This window comes from Dermacentor andersoni, chromosome 8 (genome assembly GCF_023375885.2).
Source record: "Dermacentor andersoni chromosome 8, qqDerAnde1_hic_scaffold, whole genome shotgun sequence".
NCBI lineage: Eukaryota > Metazoa > Arthropoda > Arachnida > Ixodida > Ixodidae > Dermacentor > Dermacentor andersoni.
Window position 1 is genome coordinate 94,678,509 of NC_092821.1, and position 24,004 is coordinate 94,702,512.

General features: G+C 41.5%; 1 long non-coding RNA gene across 1 annotated transcript; it reads right to left on the bottom strand.

Moving 5' to 3' along the window:
* Window positions 1–2,438: 2,438 nt before the first annotated feature.
* LOC126529330 (uncharacterized) lies at window positions 2,439–3,505 on the bottom strand. Its single transcript, XR_007599206.2, has 2 exons — window positions 3,049–3,505; window positions 2,439–2,527 (listed from the first exon to the last, which is right to left on the bottom strand). It is a non-coding gene; the product is annotated as an uncharacterized lncRNA (long non-coding RNA).
* Window positions 3,506–24,004: the final 20,499 nt, after the last annotated feature.

The following is a 24,004-nucleotide window of genomic DNA, read 5'->3' on the forward strand; positions in this document are numbered from 1 at the left end:
AAATACTCATGCACAGACTATGCCCAATGCTACAAGGATACTACTGCCCAATGTGCGGCTTACCATACACCTTGGCGCACCTGATCCTCGAGTGTCCATGGCATCTAGATACAGACGCATCGCCTTCACCGAAAGAATATAACGCCAGACAAGAAAGCGAAGACCTCATTGAAACGTGAGAGGCCAAGCTCGTCTCCGAGGGCCTGGAGCAACAATGACACCTCGTCGCCAGGGCCAAGGAGGCAGCAAAGGCCAGAGGGTTCCTGGAATGAGGAGACCTCCCACCTAGAGTAGAACTGGGGCTTAACCCGGGATACTGTTTCAAAAATAAATGTTTATTCCTCCTCGTCCTCATCTCGACCAGCGATCCTCTAATCTGTTCCGGCAATACTCACCTGGACGGGCTGTCTGATCATGCAGTTATAGTAGGTCTGCTTAACTTCTCTTTAACAAAAAAGAAAACACATTGAAGAGAACGAGGTTATGTTTAGAGCCACCTTTGCAAATCTTATCAAAATGTTCGTCCTTTTTCTCAGCATTAGATGCAACAAAACATTCAATAAACGCCTGCAGCACCTCATAAATAAAATGAAGCGCTCTATAGAATGGCAAATGAAAAAAAAATCCAAGACATGGCAAAGATACATATTATGTGACAAAGAATGCCAGATGCTACTAAAATCCACACGTCAACAGGTTTACAGCTATGATTTATTATGACTAATAGTGATTATGGCACGTAATAAACCCCTATTCACAGCCTGACATAATCCTAATTCTGGTGGTGATGTAGTTCCTGAGTTATAGTGTGTGCAGTTACTAAATGACATGTTTTGTTGAGTGTCCAAATGTGAAGACATCACTTCATGCCCTGACTTCCCCATGCAATCTGACATGTCTGAAATTGTTATTAGTTGGTCGGGCATTTTTACCTTACTAAACAGATTAAAAACTTCATCTACAACAGGTCACAGCAAATTTAATAACAAGCTACTCAAGAATGTGTCCCAGCTAGTGTCGCAACATACCCCCTGGGTTCATTCTTAAGACTGGTGAGTGGCTAAAGTCATCCCATTCTACAAATCCAGCGAGTGTTTATCACCCCTTAACTACCAATGAATATCATTAACCAGTACAATTCGCAAACTTATGGAACACATTATTAATTCACAAGTCATTGACTATTTCGAAGATCCCAGTCTAACATTCAACTACCAGCACAGGTTTTCATTTACATTACGACTTAGCATGAAACCACCACATTTACTCCATCTTTGCAGCAGCTCACCACTCTCTTGGCATCATCAAATTAAACCTAAAGCATGCTTTTGTCAACATACATAAACTTGCTTACACTACACTAATCCACACAAAGCTCGAATACGCATCGCTAATATAGCACTCTGGCAGGCAAACATTGTTGACGAGATTGCATTTGTTCAAAACTGGGCTGCTCACCTTCATATTTTCCGACTATTTCCGACTTTCTTACACTTCCATGTCATCACTAAAAGCACGTACTGATTTACAAGCACTATCCCTTCGCCACAAATCAGTGCGTTTTTGCCTGCTTGACAAACTTTAGAATCGTACTTCTCTTCACAATGATTTCTTTCAGTCACCACCTGTCGTATTTTCATGCCGGGATCACCACCTCATATTCAAGCGTACACCATCTCGCACGTTACAATATGCATGCTCCTTTATACCCTGCACCATCACTGAAGGGAACTGCTTTCCCTCTGATATTGCCACAGAATCTGACATTAAAATTTTACGACGTGCTACGCACTGTTAATTAGTTGCTTTTTTTATTACATTCTTGTTTAGTTGTTTTTGTGAGTTACTAATAAATACCTGTATTAATACCGTAGTTTATGTGTGCATGCATATTTTCAACATTCGATTTTGCTGTCCCAATTAAAGAAACAATTGGACCCAATTGGAAAATTTCCACTTGTTTCCAATTGGTTCCATTTGTGTATTAGTACACAATTGGGCCACTTGGAACAATTGGGCCAATTGGTTGTATACCATTTGGATCAAATGGTGCAGTCGGCATAGAACCAATTGGTTGTTGCCAATTGGGTCACATGGTGCAGTTGGCATAGAACCAATTGGGCTAATTGGCATGGAACCAAATGGTCCAAATGGAGCCGCTCGACGGGTCAAATGGTTTTGACTGTGCACAGCCTGCGCTGTGTGAATCTGGCAAACTAGCACAGCAATAAGGAACCGCATCGTTACATGTTGCTCGGCAAGTTGGTTCATATACATTGTGATCTAATATGATGCAAAACAGTATGAACAGCACAAAAAGCGAATCCCTTCATTAATGCTCTTTTCCATGCTTATCTTAATTTCTTCACATCATATCACACAACAAGGAGCCACTACTTCCTTAAGATGATAACTACATGTGACAATGAGGCAACAAGTGAAAAGTAGGATTTAAAGCTTTATTACTAAGAAAAATGCAATGCGGGATACTGTTCATGGTCCCTTTCCGGTCTAGTCGCGCCACAACCTGCAGAAATGGATAAAAAAAGAAAGTCAGCATTATGTATGGAATCCTGAAAAACCTGTTGCCCTCAAAAGCTGGCAAGACAGGCAAGCTGATATTGGATAAAAAGGCACCTCAACTTTAATATTGAGCAATCCAACCAGGTTTAAGAGAGCCACAATTTGCGGTCTATGTAGCCAAGGTTCAAGCAGCAAATGCAAGAAAATTGTTCTTATCAGCACACCTTTTCGCTGTTCTGTGAATGTCAGCAAATGTTCTCCCCCACGTAGTGATTCATACGTTTCACCAGTGCTGTCACGACGCTCTCGGGGCAACCTTGCTTTTAAAAAAAATGCTCATGCAATACAATGGAAACCTTTTTGTCGAAATTAGTTCAGTGCATCATGCATATTTGCTACATTACACAAAAGCGTATACATATATGTGTGCAATCATTTAACTCAAACGAGTGTGCGTGACCCGTGCACTCGTGTAGTGCAGTAATGCAAAATAATTACAAGAGCTTTGGAAATGCGGAAACTTACCTCCGATCTGCAAAATTCTGGCAAGGTAGTGGGCACACGTGCCGGCCGCGTCCGTCCACTTAACCATATAAAAAGCCGCCGAAAAGTCGTCGTCAGGCTTGAAGTTCTTTATGTCTGTCACTGGCACAATTGCCAAATGTTTGTCGATTTCGTGCCGCACGTACGCGTGGGTGATCATAGTGCTGTCAGACGGTCGCACGAAGCACGCAAGGCGATCAGGACAAAGCGCAGAATGCAGTGCAGCACGCATGCACGACTGTCAGCGACTGTTTTTGTTGCTGCCTTGGTTGCTGCACACACGAGCACATGTTGCTAATGTTGATGTCAATTATGCTGTCCCGTTCGGTCACCAAGGAAAAATGACGCTGAGACAAAATTTAATTCCAAGGAGGAATTATTTCATAGATGTGAAATATAAAATTTAAACAATATTGCTAAATTACAAATTGTTTTATGCCTCAAAATTGTTTAAGTCGTGTGTTTAAGAAACACATAAAACAGTGCAATTTTTTTTTTACTGTTTAACATGATAGACCGATCACTTTTTTTTACGGTCGTTCCACATTTACTTGCCCTCCAAATGCCAAATAGTGTCTTCCAATCTCACGAATCCAATCTCGAATCTCGCGTCCAAATCTCAAAAGAGAAATCTCAAAAGGAAAAGAGAAATCTGCAAATTTTGTACACAAGAGACATTAACATTTTCTCACTTAAATTTCGTCCAAATGGTTTTGATAACTCCATTTGGACCAAGTGGCAATTTAGATTTACCCAAATGGTCCTGCTGGAGACTCCATCTGGCCCAATAGGAAGTGAGGGTTTCCATATGAACCAATTGGCCGTTCTAACTGGTCCAAATGGTCCTGTTGGTGATAACACTTGGTCCAATCGGAAATTGCCGTTTCCAGTTGGACCCATTGATATTTCCAAATGGTTTCAATTGTTTTTTTCGACTGGGGTGTGCATAACTTTTGTTTTGCAATTCTTATGATTTCTTACATTCTGTTTCTTAATACCTAAACAATGTTAGCATACCTTTGTTCTGTACTTTGTCCTATTATTTGTTGTAACTATTTCTTTGTAATCTCATTTATGTTTGTACTCCCCCTGCCCCTGTTATGTGATGGGCGCAACTGATGCCTTTAAGGGCACCGTTGAGCGCTGCAGCACTGCTACTTTGAAGTAGCAGTGTTGTGAGGCATTTTGCCACCCTAGGTAAAGTCAAACTACTGCACTCCTCTCCACTCTAGCACCAAATTTAGGTGCACCATATGAAGAATTTTAAGACACATTGTAAGGCATTATAGTAACTAATATGGGAAGAAAGTTGGTACACAGGTTTCCAGATATCACTTCATTGTTCTTTCAAAAGTCAGTCATCCATAGTGCATTTGAAATTGGATATTTTACGGAATGCAACATTGTCCTTTGCCATTGGTGAAATGTAAATGTTAAAGTGGGGTGAAGAACGACTAGATGCGACGTGCCCATCTAGAGCTGCCAAATCTAAGTGGCCGCTTGTTTTGCCTACAGCACAATATACCTCTGCTTGGTTGTGTTGCTGGTCAGAAATATACATACAAAATAACAGAAGGTGCTGCTATGCCAATATATTCACAAAAGTCTTACATGACTATACAGGTGCCATCCATTAGCATCAAAACATGGCCTGCACAACAAGCACAGTATCTTCAGCGGAAATTGTAGTGTTATATCTTGCATACAGAAATGCAGAAAAGTGTAAACAAGGTGCACTGTGCTAAAATTTGTCTTGTGAATTCCTACTGTGCCAACTGTGCAGATTGATGACATATAGTTTGATCTGGGAGCTAGCCCAATGCACATGTACACAAAGGAAAATGATTCACCTCTTAAATATGTGAAATGACGCCCAGGTAGGCACAGTAAATTTTCAACTTTGTATGCTTCAGTGTTATGCTAGAAGAAAACGTTTTTTTAGTGTGTTGCTGATTCACAATTATATACCAACTATGCATATAGGAGAAGAATCTGCAATCTTTTAGGCTGCGTGTTAAAATACCATGTATACAAACCCAGGGAAAACATGGGGAAGGCGGGAAATGGAAATTCAAGACGATGAGCAAACCGAGAACAATATGAAAGCAGGAGCCAACGCTTCAACAAGTGGACTTGTCTTCTTCAAGGCGGCATATGCTTTCCTCGCCACAGTTACAGATATTAAGAATCAGTTTGGTTGATGCCCAGCCTGATACTCCGTGATTATACTGATAGATATGCATACAATTGTTTATCCTTTTTCTGTGGATTGCATTTCACCTACCAACAATTGAAAGATATCAGTCAACGTGAGATGCAAATAGTGTTGTACTTTGCGAAAGGTATGTATATATATATATATATGTAGCACCAGCAATTATGTTACGACCTTTGACGAGTCATGTGACACGCGCTTGACACACCATGCTCGCCGCTGGGTTGTTGTGCTTTGAGTGCCACATGTTTTTCTGAGCACAGGTTTCACCGATAAAGATTTAATGCTGTGAAGTGATGTTTCCAGTGCCTTATTCTACACTGTCACGACAACGCAACAATGCTCTGAAGTATATTTATTGATTTGACAGCAAGAATTCCATAGACATTTTCTGTGGCATGAAGGAAGGAGATGCAGATATGGTAGCAGATCTGAATCATTATTATATTATTATTATTATTATTATATACAATTATTACTGCATTAATCATTAATATACATCATTGTACTGTGTGGTAGTACAATATATAGTATACTGCTCAACACAGTCAGTGCTCAAAGTTAGCCAGGGCTCGAGAGAGTTCGGCCTCTCTTCCATTTTCTAAGCAGGGGTTCGGCCCCATCTTTGCAGGTCAACTGTAGCACTGCGGCACCCATTCGACAAGCACTGTAGGTGATTTTATTGCCAATAGTGCCTTGTGAGGGGAAATTCCAACTCTCCAATTTTTGGAATAAGGACTTAAATAAACAACAAATCGGTTTACTACCTCTGTCCAAGCGGCGTGATTATGATTGCCTTAAATTGTTGCATAATTCAAATAACACCCCACACTACTCATTAAAGAACAACTATCTGTCTCCTGATAATTTGAAACCTACTAGGAATAGCCACAAACTTAACCTTGCACCATTTCAACCGCATACTAACCTGTTTAAGTATAGCTTTCCTCATACAATTGAAAAACAGAACTTACTCCCAGGTGAAACTAGGTAAATTAGAAAATTTTTTGTATTTACTTGATTCATGCTGCGTTTATTATACTGATTGTATCTTTTATATTGAAGTTATCATGTCTTTTAAGGCATTGAAGTTGATTTGTGCAGAAAAATATTTTGTTATATGCAATGTACAAACCCACTCCTGCGGTAGCCCAATTGGACTACAGTATGTGAAAATAAAAATAAATAAATAAATAAGTGATTAATCAGTTGATAGGGCATGAGCAAAGACAGAGCAACAGCTATTGTCCTACTTCTGCATGCATTTCCCCAAGGCATTGCACATGACAGTCACCACCCTTAATTGCTCGACTAATTAAGATTCTTGGCACTGCTAGCATACTGTTTCATGAGTCAGTTGAGTGTGAACCTACCTGTTCGTGAATTATTGAAGGTTCACCTTGGTTTCTTAGTTTACAAATTAATTTTAATTCGTTTATTTTTGCATTACGAGTACAGTGCTATACCATGCATGTACTTTGTACACTTTTGCAGTAAGCAGGTGTGAAACCATGAAATATATTCTTGTAGTGCCCTGAGGTTCTAGGTCCTTTCGGTTCCTCTTACTACCACCGGCACCACTATAGCCGTTACCACCAGTGGTGCGGCCGGTATGTCGATCGATACCGCCGGAGTGCTTTATTGAGCGATATATGTGTGAACGTGACACGCGCGGCTTGCCCGTAAATCCGCTTCACTTGCGCGTGCCACGTCAACAGAAACACACCACTTTTCTTTCTTTCTTTTTCTGGTGGAAATGGGGCACAACATCGAATAAACGAAGCTTTGCACAACACGTTTACAAACGGACAAACACGAAATAACAACCACTCTGACTCATCATTAACATGTCTAATTGACCAACGATTTGGCGGCTGTCCATTGTATTTGTTAGGTTGTTAATTATGCTGTTTCTCACTGGTCAACCAAGTGAGACTGTACTAGTAATCATGCAAGCCGTTCGTTTTCTTGCATCCCGTGACTTGCTCGTCCGGCTCCTTTTGCCGACGAGAAGCAGCCTATTTCTCGCTTTATCCCCAGCAGCAATACTCTACAAAACGAAATATTGTCCCTCCATTTAAACCCCATTCAACCATGTTCAATGTCCTCAACATTGAGCCATAATATGTAAGGAATATCGTTTAAAGGCCGCAGGCCAGCTGACAATGGACATAAATCGGAGGGGCCGAGGGGCCAAAGAAACTAAACTAAAACATTGTTTGCCGTGAGTATTTTCTAAACAGCATGTGCCTTATATCTTAAATAAATAAATATAAAATATTCTAGACGGACATATGTTAGAACTTTGTTTCGTTTTGTCCATATTCAAACTCTTCTAGGTGGCGCCCCAACAGCTCATCGAAAGAGCTTGGTGGCGCCAGCCACCGCCCCGTTCCAAAGGGGACGCTCATAACATCCATCCATCCATCCGAAATGCACGCAGCGCGAATTCGAATCCACAGCGAGATTTGAGCTTTTGAGCGCGGGAAGCTGTTATGTGCCAGTATGCTGGGGTAGGCTTGACAACTCAAAATTTTCTATTTGTACTTACGAAGCAGCAGTATTTGACAGAAAATAATAATACTGTGATGCTCTTCTCACGCCTACAAGCGAGGGCGGCGTGATTAACAACACAGCGTAATGCGCAACGGTGAACGCCAACGAACTGCGTGCCGCCACCAACCTGGACGAAGCATTTTGGTAAGCTCGTATTTTATTTCTTGTTTGTAAAATTTGTCGCAGGCAAACAATTTCTTTATTTCTAGAAGGATCGCATTTGACTTCGCTATCGTGAGTCTCACGCCGTGAACAACGGCTTCTGCGATATCCAGAACGTATTGATGTGCTCGGTGCGCATGCATGATGTAAGACGATAGAATAAGCAGAACTGTGTAACCTCTATATCGTACAAGGGGGAGAAGGCGCGAAGATAATATGTCAGTTGAATAAAAAGGACACATCTCGTTTGTACGCGTCCTTTTGTTTTAGTTACTGTATATTTTGGTAATGTATCGTCATATGGGTTTACCAGCCATGGCCGGACTTGGTGCTCTCGTTCTCGCGTGCAAATGTCCCAGTTGGCTGAGGTGGCACTGTGAACAGCGCCAGACAGGGCGCGATTCCCCCGGTTCTTGAGCCCCTGGCCAAAAACTTATTTCTGGTATAGGAAAAATCTTCACAGCTTTGCACTGTACCCACCGTGGTTGCTTAGGGGTTATGGTGTTGGGCTGCTAAGCACGAGGTCGTGGGATCGATTCCCGGCCACGGCGGCCGCATTTTGATGGGGGCAGAATGCGGAAACACCCGTGTACTTTGATTTAGGTGCACGTTAAAGAACCTCAGGTGGTCAAAATTATTTCGGAGTCCCCCCACTATGGCGTGCCTCATAATCAGATTGTAGTTTTGGCAAGTAAAACTCCATGATCTATTTTTTTTACCTCTGCACTATGTGTTTTGAAATGTTCTCCCTTGTTTAAGCGTGTTGGTACAAGCCTTTACCGTAGTTTTAGCTTTAAGATTTGACCATATTCACTGGGTGCGTAATGCCTTTATATACAACAACCGCGGATAGAAGTTGCGACTGTTTGAGATCGTAGCGCCTTTCCTCGAAGTTGTAGTGATTAGATGTCATTGGAAATGTGTAAGGTTGGAAATGCTTGTTTTCATCCTTCACATTCTAGAATACAAATTTATACTAGGGTAATTAAAGCTTGCAAAATGCAGTGTGAAACTTCATACTAAACTTAATTTATTCAAAGAAAATAAACAATATTTTCAATGTCCCTTTATAATAGCATCATTGTGCACTGTGGAGGTGAACTGGTTCGAAGGCACAAACTGACTGAATGGATTCTTGTCTTGCTTTAGCATAACTCAGTTTGAGTATGGAAGAAAAAGTACAGGTGACAGGATGAGCACTAACTTCTAACTGGTCTTATTCCACGACCCCACTGCACGTTATATGCGCCGCTCATAGCACACATGAGAAAAACAACTGAAACAACAACCTTACAAGAAGCAGACGGCTGCAGTTCACTGAAAACGTGCCGACCAACTTAGAAAGTAAAGTTCCTTGCCTGATAAAGAAAAGGAGGGTGTACTCACGCACACCCTAACGTATTTGGCAATGGCATTAGCCTGATCAGTAATCTCGCGCATCAGTTGAATGTTACTGCATCCTATGATGACACATTCTTTAAAAAAAACTAGTTTGCATCCACAAGTCTTGCAATGCATGACAAGGGGCCTACTTCGTTAACTTTTATGAAGGTTGTAACTATGCTCGCCCAAGCAATCGTTGATACTGCATCAGAACGGCAAGTTTGGCCAGTTGGTTGGGATTCATACTAAGGTTTGTTACAGCGCAACCTAAGACAAGGACAACAGAAGGTACAAAACAGCGCCGTGTCGTCATTTTGTACCTTTTGTTGTCCTTGTCTTAGGTTGCGCTGTAACGAACCTTATTATGAATCATTGATACCCCTTCCCGTCTGTCTAATGTACACGCCCTTGCACAACAAGGGAAACTTGTATACCATAGCTCAAGTGCAATTAAGATGCCCGTTCATGTCTTTTTTCCAACCAGTGTGTCAAAACAGATATAAAATACTCGCAAACATGCAATGACCACTACGTCACTTCACATTTATTCTGCGATATTCTGCTATCTCAACTGCAGGTTGCCAAGAATGAAAAATTACCAGAGTGCACTACTCGAATGGTGTTCACTGTATCTGATGAGTGTCTTGATTTACCTAATCGATGAGATGTCAGTGAAAAGCTTTGTATGATGGTTACAAATGGCCGGTAACAGCATTTAAGACAGTCTAGGATTTGTGAAGGCACGAGAATGAAAACCCGTGATATAAATAAAAGGTGAAAATAAACTGCCCTTACCATGACAATGCTTCTGCTCACTATTGCATCAATCTTTACAAAAACTTTGTCAAATAGGGGCACTGGGAAAGAGCAGCTGCAGTTTTTTCTCGACATGTCAGCAGTTTTTGGCGTGCAAGTACAGTCCCTACCAAATGCGAAGTAGCGCGATCTTGGTAACAGTTCGCTTTGCGAACCTTTACAAGACTGTGCCCCAGGTTTGCACATTCATAATATACGCAGTGCACTGATGACACTGTTTCTGTCTGAGACCACTTATATTACTGATGCGGAGCGCATTGTCATGTGAATTTCTAAAGAAAAATTGGCTTGTTTTTTTTGTTTTTTCTTGTCGGAAAAAAGAAAGACCACACATGAACTAGGTCGTTGTAACGCTGTTATCGGTCATTTCTCGGCGTATTCCACAACCTTTGCATTGGCACCATATTCGATAAGTAAGGAAATAAACATTCATTACAAGTACAGATTAATTGCTTGTTCACAATGGAAAAAAAACTTGAGTAGCACAAACATAAACCTATCAACAAGAGTGGGTGATGTTCACGGAAAGCACTCATTAATTTTTTTCTTGGCCACAGTTAGTTGTCACATCCAGTATGTAATTTAATGGTGGTTTCCAAGAAACCTGTACAGGTCTCCTTCGTAGCTTCATGCTAAAGTAGGGTGGGTGAAAGCTTTTCCTGTCATGAATTTTACTTGCCTTGCAGGCTTCCACAGAACTGATCTGCCATAATCAAATAGTGCTCTGTAAAGTAAAATAAGGAACACCTTTTCTTCATATACCTGTATTTCACTCATTGACCTTTACCAAGCTACTCATGTAAACATGTATTTACTGCTCGAAAACGGGCAATTCATGCTCCAGTGTGTCAAATTTGGCACCTCCCAGAGCTGCTCCAAAACTTCTTTGACTGCTTCCATCCCTGTATGAGTGGGCCATATAACGTTTAATGAAATTATCACTGGCATCCCAGAAACTTCAACATTTAACATCCGCCTGCCAAAGTGTCTACATCTCAACATTTTGGTTAGAACTGATCACTTTATTTGCTGCAGGACTGAAGCTGTCTTGATATCTACAATACATTGGACACTACATGCAGCATTATGAATGGATACCTGAACACTGCTTGAAGGAGCAAGCTCTACAGCATCACTTATGCTCCTTTCTATGGGTTGGCAAGAGGAACCGTGGCACGCAACTCTACAGGCACCTGTGCTCTTCACTACCTTCGGAGGAGAGATGCATTGGTATGCTGTACATATATTTGACTGTGGGTTCCAGCTGCATCTCTTGCATTGTCATTCGATGTGCAGGTAGAGGAGTTACCTATTGGGCGCACATGTAGGTTAACGATACAAAAAGGAAGGTGCTTCTTTGAACACCGATGACCCTGTCCTCCACTTATTTATTTGAATTTTCTTGTTACCTTATTTTTGCTGATTATATAAAGGTCGCAGGCAATTAAGCCAAGAAAAGCGTTGGTGTAATTAGCTGTCGTTGAAATTGAAATGTAGAAAATATTGAAAGAAAGTCATGAAAGCAGACGAAAGGACCTTGTCTCTGGTGTTGACTGAACCCACAACCTTTGCAGTACACACGCGATGCACTACCAATTGTGCTAACTTGGGTATTTATGGTATTTATGCCCTGGGAGTGTTAGCCAGTGCCATTTAGAGTCATGGTGGGCAGATGTGGAACATCTTTTTATGCACGATGGTGTCGCGTAACACCTGAACTGAAGAGAGCAGGCATGTGGGTAATAAACCCATGCCTGCTACCTAAAGGCATCAAGGCTATGAGGTTTCAAACCCTCGCATGAATGAATGAGAAGGAAAACGGGCTTCATTTTTTTAAAATCACGACCATATAAAGCCAGCAGGCAATGAAGCCAAGAAAAGCATAGGGGTAACTAGCTGTGGTTGAAACTGAAATGTTGAATTGGCCCTGCGGCCATCTATCAAATTTCACCGCAATGCATTATCATAACTAAATGGGCAGCACGTTTAAAAATTATAATTAAGAAGACTGCCAGAATTTCAACAAATGAGCAGTTAGCAAGAATGATAGTGTATGCCCTTCTAATATTCTTCGTATTTATGGCACTTATTCGTAACTTTTCCACTGTGTTATATCAGTGTTTTAATTCGGACCAAAACTGTGCTATAATGTACCAAAGAGGTTATGGTCTAGTGGCGTAAATGTGCATGTTGATAAGAGGGCAAATCACCTTAACGTTAACTGAGAGTTGTTTAAACTTGGGCAGCCTTCCGAAATATACTTTTTTTGAAGTTGCTGTCCATTAAGTTACACTGGTGCTCTGTGTCATGCGAGCCACCGCAACGAGATGGCGCTATGTACACGGTCATGTAAGATGCGGAACAACGCCTCTGGGAGAGCGGACTAGACCGTGTAAACCGAGCCGGCATGTAGCCGTGCTTGTTTTGCATACACAACCTAGTAAACAGTTCCCAGTTAAGACTTACGTTTTGTCAATCACGTGTGCTCGTCACCCGACCATGACATGGAGGCAACGGTGGGATACTCGACAACGCTGTGAGAAATGCACCACGCAAGTAGAAGTCTACACCTACAGCGCACTGCGGTGAATGCGAAACTTTGCTACCCATGGCTTCACCTACAGTGTCCACAGCCCAGCACGCAGCTCCACTAAACTCGTTCGTCGTCAAACTACCTGAAAAACTTGATTTTCGGCGGCCCGAGGAGTAGAAACGGTGGCTCACGAGAAGGGAGTGCTATAGAGCTATCTCCAGACTAAAGATGACGACGACGAGACGCAGGTGAACTAACTCATTTATGCCATGGGTCGTGAAGCCAAAGACGTCCTAGCCTTGCTCAGGCTCTGTGATGCTGAGAAACTCGACTACAACACAGTAATGCAACTGTTCATAAAAAATTTCCTGACACGGATGAACATGATATACGAGTGTGCAAAGTTCAACAACCAGAAGCAAGACGTGCATGAGACAGCCGATATGTTCATCATCGAACTCTTCAGGCTCGCTGAAGCCTCTTAGTACAGCGCCCTGAAAGAGGAACTGATCTGTGATAGACTCGTGGTCGGTCCCACAGACACGTAGGTAAGTGAGAAGCTGCAACTTAATGCTTAGCTTACTCTGGAAGCCGCTGTCAACGCTGCTCGCAACATGGCAACAATCAAACAGCAGCAAAAGGACCTACGGCCACAGCTACAATCACTTGAAGCTGTAGACACCATGCACAGCTTCTCGAAGAGCAAAGGAAAGTCAAATAATTCTCGTAAAAACCAGCGTGACCAAACTGCGCTGACATGCAAGTGGTATGGCTCAACAAGACACCTATTGTTCACCATCACACACTATGTGCACAGCGAATGGCAAAACATGCAGTGCCTGCAGTAAAAAGGAACACAGCTGCCATATGCTTTTCCGCTTCCAAAAAGCAGAACAAAAAGCACATACCAAGCTGTTTTGGAAGAGGTTTACTTGGACAATTAACTGACCAACAGGATCTTGGGCCATGAAAAATCAATGTGATGGTCAATGGCTTCAAGGTAGACACTGGTGCAGATGTAACTGCCATGCCAACAAGCCTCTACGACGAACAAGTCACGGGAAACCTGAAGCAAGCAAAAGAACAGCTGCTCGGACCCGGCAGGACCAAAAAAAGCAACGGTTAGACTGCTACCGTGTGCTGAAATGGCTGGTTGTGTCAAGAACAAATTTATGTAAAAGACAAGCTGCATGACGCACTTTTTGACGTCCCCCCGCAATCAAATCCTTCAATGTCCAACCAAGTCTCCTAGAAGTAGCGGAGTCAAAAGGCAAGGTCAGCGACCCAGCCAACATTTTATGCCACTACCTCTACCTGGCTACAGACCTGGGCCTGCCTTCTCAGGACCGATTACAATATATCGCTACTCCCTGATGCCAAGCGGTGTGCTATTATGTACTCGGGGCGAGTACCTCTGCCCATGTTGCCGAGTGCCCAAATGTGAGTTGGAGAGAACGGAGAGCCTGGGTGTCATCATAAAGGTCGAAGAGACCACAGAGTGGCATGCACCTATGGTAGTGGCTAAAAATAAAGGCGGCGAGCTTCAAAGCTGCAGTGACTTTGGAGGGTTAAAATAGAACATTCTGTGAGAATGAGTCTTAGTGCCCACCATCAATGATTGCCTGGCCAAACTCACCGGAGCTGCCTGGTTTAGCAAACTTGATGCTATAGCCGGATATTGGTTACTGGTTACCCGAGTCCCAGAGGTACAACACTTTCCTGACGCCAATTGGCCATATTAAGTTCCTCCGATTGCCCTTCCGAATTTCCACAGCAACTGAATTTTTCCACAGGGAAATGCTAAGACTGCTAGAAGGCCTGGACGGCCAAGCATGTCTGTAAGACGACATAATAGTGTTTGGCCACACGAAGGCAGAACATGATGCACGACTGCACAAAGCACTTCAGCACCTGCAAGAAGCTGGCATCACCCTAAACGCAGGAAAGTGTGTACTACACCAGCAGTAAAAAATCGGGCCCCTTGGTTAACCCCCTTCTCGTTCATTACATAACGAGGGTCTCGAATCTGGCAACATTGGTGCCTTCAGATACTACGTGTGGGTTTATTGACCAGTTGCCTTCACCCAAAAAGATCACATACTCGTGATGCCTGCGACAGAAAGGATGCTCTACATCTATCGCCAAGGTTTGTGAATGGTGGCTCTGGTTAACAATCCCAGGGTTAGTTCTAGTAGAAACATAAATACCCCAGAAAATAGATGGGAAGACGGTGCTGTGGTAGCTCGATCGGTAGAGCATCACACACGTAATGCATAGATGTGGAATCATTCCCCACCTGCGGGAAGTTGTTTCTTCATCCACTTTCAGTTCCATTAAGTTATAATTTCTTTATTTCAATTAGTAAGTACAAGTAATTTTCCCTGTGTTGCCTTGGTGCCTTTGTTTGTTGGCGTCTTATGATTAATAAAAATCGGGCCCCTCGGTTAACCTGCTTTCTTCTCGTTCATTGCATAACAAGGGTCTCGATTCCGGCAACGTTGATGCGTTTAGTTGGCATATGGGGCTTTATTGACCAGTTGCCTTCACCCAAAAAGATCACGTACTTGTGATGCCTGCAGCAGAAAGGATGTTCCACATCCACCGCGTGTGTGCCATGTTTTCTAAGAAAGCAGCAACTATTCATATAATCTCTCTGGAAGTTCATAAAAGAGGGGGAGGGAGGAAAGATTCCAAAGAAGGGAACAGGGTCAAACAAATTGAGGTGTAGCAACCTGTGTAAACCGAAAGCAAACAACATTGATACACATACTTGTGAGAAATAGAAAAAAAAGAATAATTACACAGTCATTCTTTGATATTAAAAGAGCTTCTGATATCAGTTGTGAATTCATGTTTCTACTTCTGCCAAGAATATATTTCAAGTTGGGGATGACGAGTGCATGTGTTACAATGCTCACCTACATTGGTCTTACTTTGTTTTTATATTCTGCAAATGTTCTCTTGCCCTTTCATCAGTGCAGCGTCCAATTTGGCTTGTGTAGAGCTTACCAGAAGTAAGTGGGTATTTGGTAAACCATTCCAATGGCACAATTCATGAACGGTGTTGCATGCCTTTTGTTAAAAGCAGCTGTATTTTTACACTCAAGCGTGGGAAAAAAAGCTTAGATGGCTTCTTCGGAACCAGCAGCACGAATGGGGCCCCATATTTGTCATTAACCTTCTTCAGTGAGTGCAACTGCTGTGCTCATGAGGCAGTGCCTCTGGCTGCTTCAAACTGCGCACTGTTACCTTTGCTGCTTTCCACTCCTGAAGTTTTCGCAGTAGGGATTCTGAGATTCCGGTGATGAGAGTGAGGGAGGCCAGCTGTTATGAACATGCCAACGTGAGCACAAAATCTATTGCGCCTTGTGTTAATACACATTTTTAGAGCCTATTCAAGGCACATTGGACAATTGTGGGCTTAACATGGATTTAGGCTGGTTCATACAGTAGCTAACCTTTCTTTGCTCTTAGTTGGTAACTTCAGGAAACATGCGTTAGGGTGAGCATCAAATGTTTACCTAAGATATGCAGCATATTGTCAATGGGTTAATGAAGTTGAGTCTGACGAAGTCTTCTCCGGTTAGGAAGAATCAAGGGAAAAAACAGAACTGACACCGACCAAAGTGAAAAATTATTTAAAGACACGTGGTAGCCTTGCTTACAATGCTTTCACCATGCGTGTTTCATGTGTAAAGGTTAGTCCTTTTCCGTGCCGATTAAAGACATTTCAATTGTTGTCTACCGTATTCTCATGTGTCATATTAGAGTTAGGTTGTAAAAGAATTAAGATATCGATGTATGTACAAACACTTAGAACCACGGCGTTGTCAAATATCTAGTGATGTAATGTCACAAAGCACAGGAGCATTGCGATTATCACATCTCAAAACCCCTACTGCAAAAGCTTAAATTCCAAATGCAATGAAATTTCACTTTGGCTATATTGGTAATAAATTAGTAGTAAATACTACTGTAGTGATCTTGGCAAAGCTGCGGGGCTGGTATCTAATTTTCTTTTTGATATTCTTTTAATACTGTGTTAGCAGACGACACATGAACGTGGTGGTTAGTGGCTATGACGAGAGTCCACATCGCCTTCAGGTTTTTATCACTGCAGGCAGCTGCAGGTGGTCCCTTATCTCGTAGGCCACACTAAGGTGCCCTGCAATCTGAGTCATGTCTCACTGCCAGTTGCTGGTAATTGTGGCATTCATTTCAGTCTCGGTATCAAGATTGCTAGAATGCTGTTTTGTATTTACACTGTTAGAATCATTTTTTATGCAGCCCTAAGTTTTGTTGTAGTTGGTCTTTAAGGGCTGTAAAACAGCAAAAGCCAGCAGTGCGCACACTTTAAAGCAGCTGAAGCAGCTGGAAGTACAGCCTGATGAGCACCAAGTGATGCACTCACTGCAGAAGGTTGCTGACAAGCATGGGCTCTGAGTTGGGCTCTTTGATGTTGCGCTGCCAAGCCTGATGGTGGATAATCAAATTGTAGCTGTGGCAGCTGCATTTTGATAGGCGTGAAATGCAAAAATGCATGTGCGTTTTGCACTGTATGCACAGTAGAGTAACCAAGGGGGTCAAAATTATTCCAGAATCCCTCGTACTTCATGCCTCATAATCATATTGTGGTTTTGGCAAATAAAACTACAGAATTTGGTTCAATATATTAGTTGGTGCCCTTTGATGTTCCAGTTCTGTAATTTTCTTGCTTATAAAAGCTCTGTTCTTGGTATAAATGATGAATTTGTTATTACAAAAGGCTAACCATTAATCTAACTTAACTCATTAATTTCCTTTAGTGTCCCTTTTCCATGCATTAAAAGCATGGAACACTAATACTTTTGCATTAATTTTTATTTGACTCATGCTCAACAGCTAGATGCCATAGAAGAGAACTACTACCGTGGGCTTCAAGTTGATAGGTTGCCGTATAAAAGCTTGTCTTTTCTTTTAGAGATAAAAACACCTGAGCCTAGTTTTCTGTCTTTATATAGACTATTGAGATAGGCAAACACCACTTGCATGATAGATCAGTGATTAGTTATGTGTTCAGTTTTTGCCCCCGCCCCAAAAAAAGAAAGTGAACTTGTGGGATCGTTCTCCACCCGTGGCAAGTTGTTTTTTCATCCACTTTCATTTCGATTAATTTATCATTTCGTTATTTCATATATTAAGCTCGAGTAATTTCCCCTATGTTGTCCTTGGTGTTTGTTGGCTTCTTATGATATTACTAGTAAAAATTGGGCCCTCGGTTAACCCTCTTTCTTCTCATTTATTACATAACGAGTGTCTCGAATCAGGCAACATTGATGCCTTCAGGTAGCATGTGTGGGTTTATTGACCGGTTGCCTTCACTAAAAAAAGATCACGTTCTCGTGACGCCTGCGGCAGAAAGGATGTTCCATGTCCGCCGCCAAGGTCTGTGAGTGGTAACGCTGGCTAACACTCCCAAGGTTCTACAAGGAAACAAATACCCAAGAAAGTGGATCGGTAAACGGCGCCGCGGTGCTCAATTGGTAGAGCATCGCATGCGAAATGCGAAGGTTGTGGGATCGTTCCCTACCTGTGGCAGGTTGTTTTTTCATCCACTTTCATTTCCATTAATTTATCGTTTCATTATTTCATTTATTAAGCTCAAGTAATTTCCCCTATGTTGTCCTTGGTGTCAGTGTTTGTTGGCTTCTTATGATATGACTAATAAAAATCGGGGCCCTCGGTTAACCACCTTTCTTCCTGCAATAACATGTTTCATGGAGGATAACAAAAGCACGCTTGACTTTCTTAAAAAAAAAATATGCTTCATGTAGACAGTTTCTGCGTCCTTGTCTGTTTGCAACCTAAAAACATGAAAAACAGCTAGTAAAAGGCAGCAGAAAATTTTAAACGAACTGCTGATATTGCAGTAATAAAAACTCTTCACAAAGAATAGCTAATAAAAATATTTTAGAAATTTCAGTGGTTTTCTGAAAATAAAATTGGCATGGAAAAGGTTAATCTTGTATGGGGCACTAAGAACAATAGTAAAACAAATTAGTCACCTAACGCAATCTGTGTAATGAATTGAGGATAAGTGCTCTATAAAAAATTATATGTTTTCGATGAGAGATGGTGATTATTTTCCGACACGTGTCGATCTTTATTTGCTAATGTGGAAAACCACAATCACTTCCCTCTCAGCTCTGTCAGGGCTCTGCAACTAACCTCATGTGCTGGAAGATAGGGAAACACCCACGGCTCATATGTTCAGCCATGTGGCTACTGTAGTTATTTGTGCAAGTTCTGGGTTCACCCACTCCCTCATTGAAACATTGATAATGATTACGGTTACTAATACTCGTTTCCATCCAGGAGCAAAATCAGCTTGTAGTTGATGCTAGTCCTGTTGACAGGTCTTTATCCTTGTTTCTTCATGCTATCATACTTCTAAGAATAAATAATCTTGCATACTATTGCTGAAAGCTGGGAGAGTTGGTTACTGGCATTAGTGGCATTAGGAAACATAGTTACTACACTATAAGATGAAACACATGAAATGCACAGGATGAGCACTACACATGAACTTGTTTTAGTACATGAGTGCGATTATATGCATGCATGAAATGCCCAAATTTGCAGCAAAATTTGACTATAAGTGACATATAAGATACATCACTCATTCTATTTTGCATGTGCCGTAGATCTTTTTCAAGTAATCAATTTTTATATTCGAGATTTCAATAGAAGGTGTGCTATTGCATTTATCAGTTTGTCTGGGAAGGCCCTTATATATCAGTCTGCAATTTCAGCCTTACATTTTCTGAGTATGTTGTGCTGTTGTATTTTGCCATGTATTGACATCTTTTACAATGTCCTGCAAGTGTTTCAGGCCTTGCTAACACGCTAACCTGCGCAGAATGCTCAGCCTGTCCTTGAGGCACCTTTGAGTGCCTTTAATGCCTTCAGCAGCAAGTGTTATACCCGTCACACGAGCGTGCCAAAGGTCCTTTGAAGTTAAGGAGCATTGAGCTTTCAAAGACATTAGTTCAACGGATATATGTTGGTGCTACATGGTCTCCAGGTAGTCTCCGTTGAAGCTTTTAACAGAAACCGCAATGTATCCTTAGCGCTGCCATCACCTTGAAAGTAATAAAAAAATATGGCCCAATGTGTCTTATAATAAATGTGTCACATTTTTTTCAGCAACATTTATTTTTCCTAATACATAGAAACATCAAAACAAAATGCACACGTAGTAAAGGCATTACTTTATCACAAACAGATGTATTTATTGTAATGATGGCCACCATGTGTACCGCTTCGTACACCGCACATTGGCGTCGATGATTCATTGTTGCCTTTGCTTCAGCTGCTTGGTTTCGTTCGTAGTGGCTAGGTAGCGGTAGGTACACGTAAACGCTGTAAAAAACTAAATAACAAAAGTTACCCGGAAAGATGTGCAGAAAAAAAGCCAAGGAGACTGGGATGCCTAGCAGCCACTAACCAAAGAACCAAATCTCACATGGCAACCGTGTTGTGTCGAGGTGGCTGCTGACGACAGGCCGTGCCGGTGTTGCTGTACCGGCGCTTTCATGATGGAGATTGCGGGTGTCCCGAAAGTGTTTAGTACTTTAGTAACAGTGTTCAGTACTTATAAGCTCGTTCTGAAGAGGTAAAAATTGAACTTCCATATTTTTAGATTATTTTTTCTACTGTCAGGCGCCCTCTAGGCTTGGGAGTATTCCCTTGAGGTTTCAAAGGACGAACGCGCACTCCTTTGACTCAAAGCCCCCTTCCAGTAGGGCTCCTTTGCTGTGCCTGTGTGACAGTGCACATTCTCCCTTGAAGTAAAGGATCTTTGGTTCAAAGGACTTTGAAAGTGCCCGTGTGACTGGGGTATTATGTAGGATAGACCAGGATTTGTGGTAATGGCAGGCTGCAGGAGCATTGTGCACAGATGTAGGTGGTAACAGCATCTGGATATCTCACAAAACATTGCAAAACATGCCAAACTGTGCCAAAATGTGACTGTACACATGCACTTTGCAAATATAAGGTAGGGAAGTGCAGATTTGTATACTAGGTCTTTTCCATCCAAGCAACCAATAACTGCATTAACAAACCTTCTACAGGGGTCTTGAATAAAGAAGTTGGTTACTTGAACAATATGATGTATGACATGGGTGCATCATGAATCACATAGTTTATATGTCGTGTATTGGGAAATTTCCTGCGAATGTGTTGTTTTTATGTATGTAATCATTGTTTAGTGAGGTTGCTTGATGTCCAGCACCCATTCTCTGCATGTCATGTTGGTATTTTGTTTTGTCTTAGAACTGTAATTATGTTTCATAAAACCTTACAGTGCTAAAATTAGACTTTGGGGCAGTTTGGTCTTTTCATCCACATTCTTGTTTTTGTCATTTCCCTTACCATGCAAGCATTTTTCTGGAGCACTTGCAGTATTTCGTCATGCTCTTGCGTTTACAAGCCAGATGTCTGTCTCTGAACAGCTCAAACCACTTGTAGCATGCAAATCTGATGCATCCTCAATAGAACTCCATAGTGAATGTATTGCTAAAAATATTTTTCAGGGGATGAAGCACTTCTATAACTACCGAGTTTTGCAGCAATAAAGAAGCAGAATGCTTGCATCTGTGTAATCTATATGTAATATTTTCTTTGTATCATCTTTTATCTGACTGTCTGTCAGCATGGTAACATCGCATATTATCTTCTTAACAATCATGAGTTCCAAATAGCTACTATAATCTTTTTGTCCTCACATTTTCTGCAATATCGTTCACTGGAAGAACAACTATCAGTGCACTTGATTTACCACTTACAGGCAACAAATTAACCATAATAGTAGTGTCATGCCTATTGCTTAAAAGCTCCTTAACGATTTTGCACATCTGAAAGTTCCTTGAATTCATGCAAGCAGGTGCTGCTTATATGATGGCTGAATGCTCATGTGATTGGTTTTTAGGCCAATGTGAAAGAAAAACCCCAGTACATATGTGTTGCTTTATGATGTTGACCTGTATTTACTATTACGTTGGTGAACTGTGTGTGCACTCTGAAGATATGCACATTACTGCTGGTGTTTTGTATAATTAGTGTATAATACAACAACATATATTATCAAGAACACATTCATTTTATTAGTTTTTGTAATATGTTGTCATGATTTCCTTTCATTGTCAGTGCTGCAAGGCGTCCTAATACCTAATTAGAGAGCTTCTGCAGATATAAAGAGTTGATTCAAAATTTCAGAAACTTTTAGTCACTGCAGCTATAGGTTTTTTTTAATATAAGCTTTCTTCACTACAAAATGGGGGTTCCTAAATTGGTTATTTGCGCCTATAAACCACCCGAGCTGGATGAAAATACTTTTCAGAAATTGCTCGGTCTATTATACTTAAGTCAGAATAAGAAGATACTCTTTGCAGATAAAAAACCTTAATGGTCTATCTCACATAATGAAACATTCTGGAAGGCCTTGTGGTCATTCGTAGAAACACTTGTTTGTAGCTTTGTCAGTGCCGTGATGTTTCACCCTTACCCTACAAGATAACGATGCTCACACCATGTGAAATTTTCGCGAAGTATTCTGTTTGTGCATTCTGCGACTTAAAAGGAAGGGGTCCGGACACTGACCAAAATGGTTTAAAGTACTTATTTGAATTTTTGAAGTTATCTGAATTTATTTGAATTTGAAAACGTAAAAAACTATTTTAAACATTTTGGTCGGTGTCTGGACCTCTTCCTTTTAGTATGCATCATCCTGACCAGACGGGCTTTCGTCATACTCTCCACTTCATCCAGTCTGCAACTGTACAATGGGCTGTAATTTTTCCTAAAATCTGAGGTGGCCAAGATGCACTTGGAGTGGTAGCATTGAATGGCCCAGCACTGTTGAATAATTGGTGATGCTATGTTTAAATATTCATGCGGTGTCTGTTTGCAATACAATAGTACATAATCTATTTACGTTTGGTTTTCCAGAATGCTCCCTATCATGCACTGCCATCTCAACAGTACCATGACTTTTTGTGTGGATTCCTTCCCTTTTGAAGGCCACCACTGTTTGCACAGCATCACGGCCTGCCTGCCTTGATCTTGCGGAAGAAGAAAATACAAAATGCCTATTTTTTGAAATGCATGCATGGCTCCATGCAACACCACCTGTCGTCGGGGTGTTAAGGCTTTTTGCAGAGAAAATGTAATGACGCCTTATGTGTGCCCTGGTGGCAAAGTGTATGCCTCTTTGCCTGTGTAAAAAATTCACACTTATGGATACTGTTAAGGGTTCCTGTATCATATTTTCTTTCACATCCTAAGAAATTTTTGTTTCATTAAAAACTAAATATTATAGTTGAATTGCTGCTTTGTGTGATATGCAATATTCAGCTGAAGGTGATCAGCAGAGGTCGAACAAGTGTTATATCAGGTGGAGAAATTTTTTCGAGAAGTGGACTTCTTCGTTAGGGTAACAACCGTTTTCCTTGGCAGTATTTATATAGTTCACTTTTCTCCACTCCATGGATGTCCAGCAAAATGAGTGAGTGCATAGAGAAGGTGAGGTAAGTTTAAATGCTCAACATGGGGGTTTAGTTGGGGTAGCAAGGTGTGTAGAAGTATGGGAGTTTGGCAGGTTGCTGGCACCAATTTCTATGAGTGATCTTGTTGTTTGTGTCTATGTCAGTTATATAATGCAAGGCGTCTTCTGAGGCCAGAAATTTTGAAAAAGAAAACTCCTTATATTCGTGGAAATTCAGTATGTGCCCCTGGGGCTACTACGAGCACTTGGGGCCACTGGGTAGATGCAGCTCTCCTATGAACTTTTTTGACACAAACTTGTGTATGTACACTGGGTGTGTGCCACTGCATATGTGCCACTCTTTAATGAACCTCTTTGATGCTGACTTAGGTCATGGGGCATCACAACACGAACCTATGTAGTGACATCTGTGTATCCAAGTAAGTGTGAGCTGGAATTGTCTGCTTGGATTTTCTTTCCCTGACGACGACTAGTCCCCTTGTTGAATTAACTTCAACCTGAGGTACCACCTGTTTGTCTACTGTTATCACATTATGCCCATTTTGCTGTGAACTTGTCATGTTCTCTAGCTGGCAAGCTTGAATTTCAGGTACTGCACGCTAAGGAAATTGATTCAGAGTGGGTGGTACCACCTCTGCTTTTTCTTTGCAGCTGTGTGTTACATGAGAGAATAAGTTGTACGTAGATGCCTATTAGGAATAGCATAGGTATTCAAAGGTACTTTCAT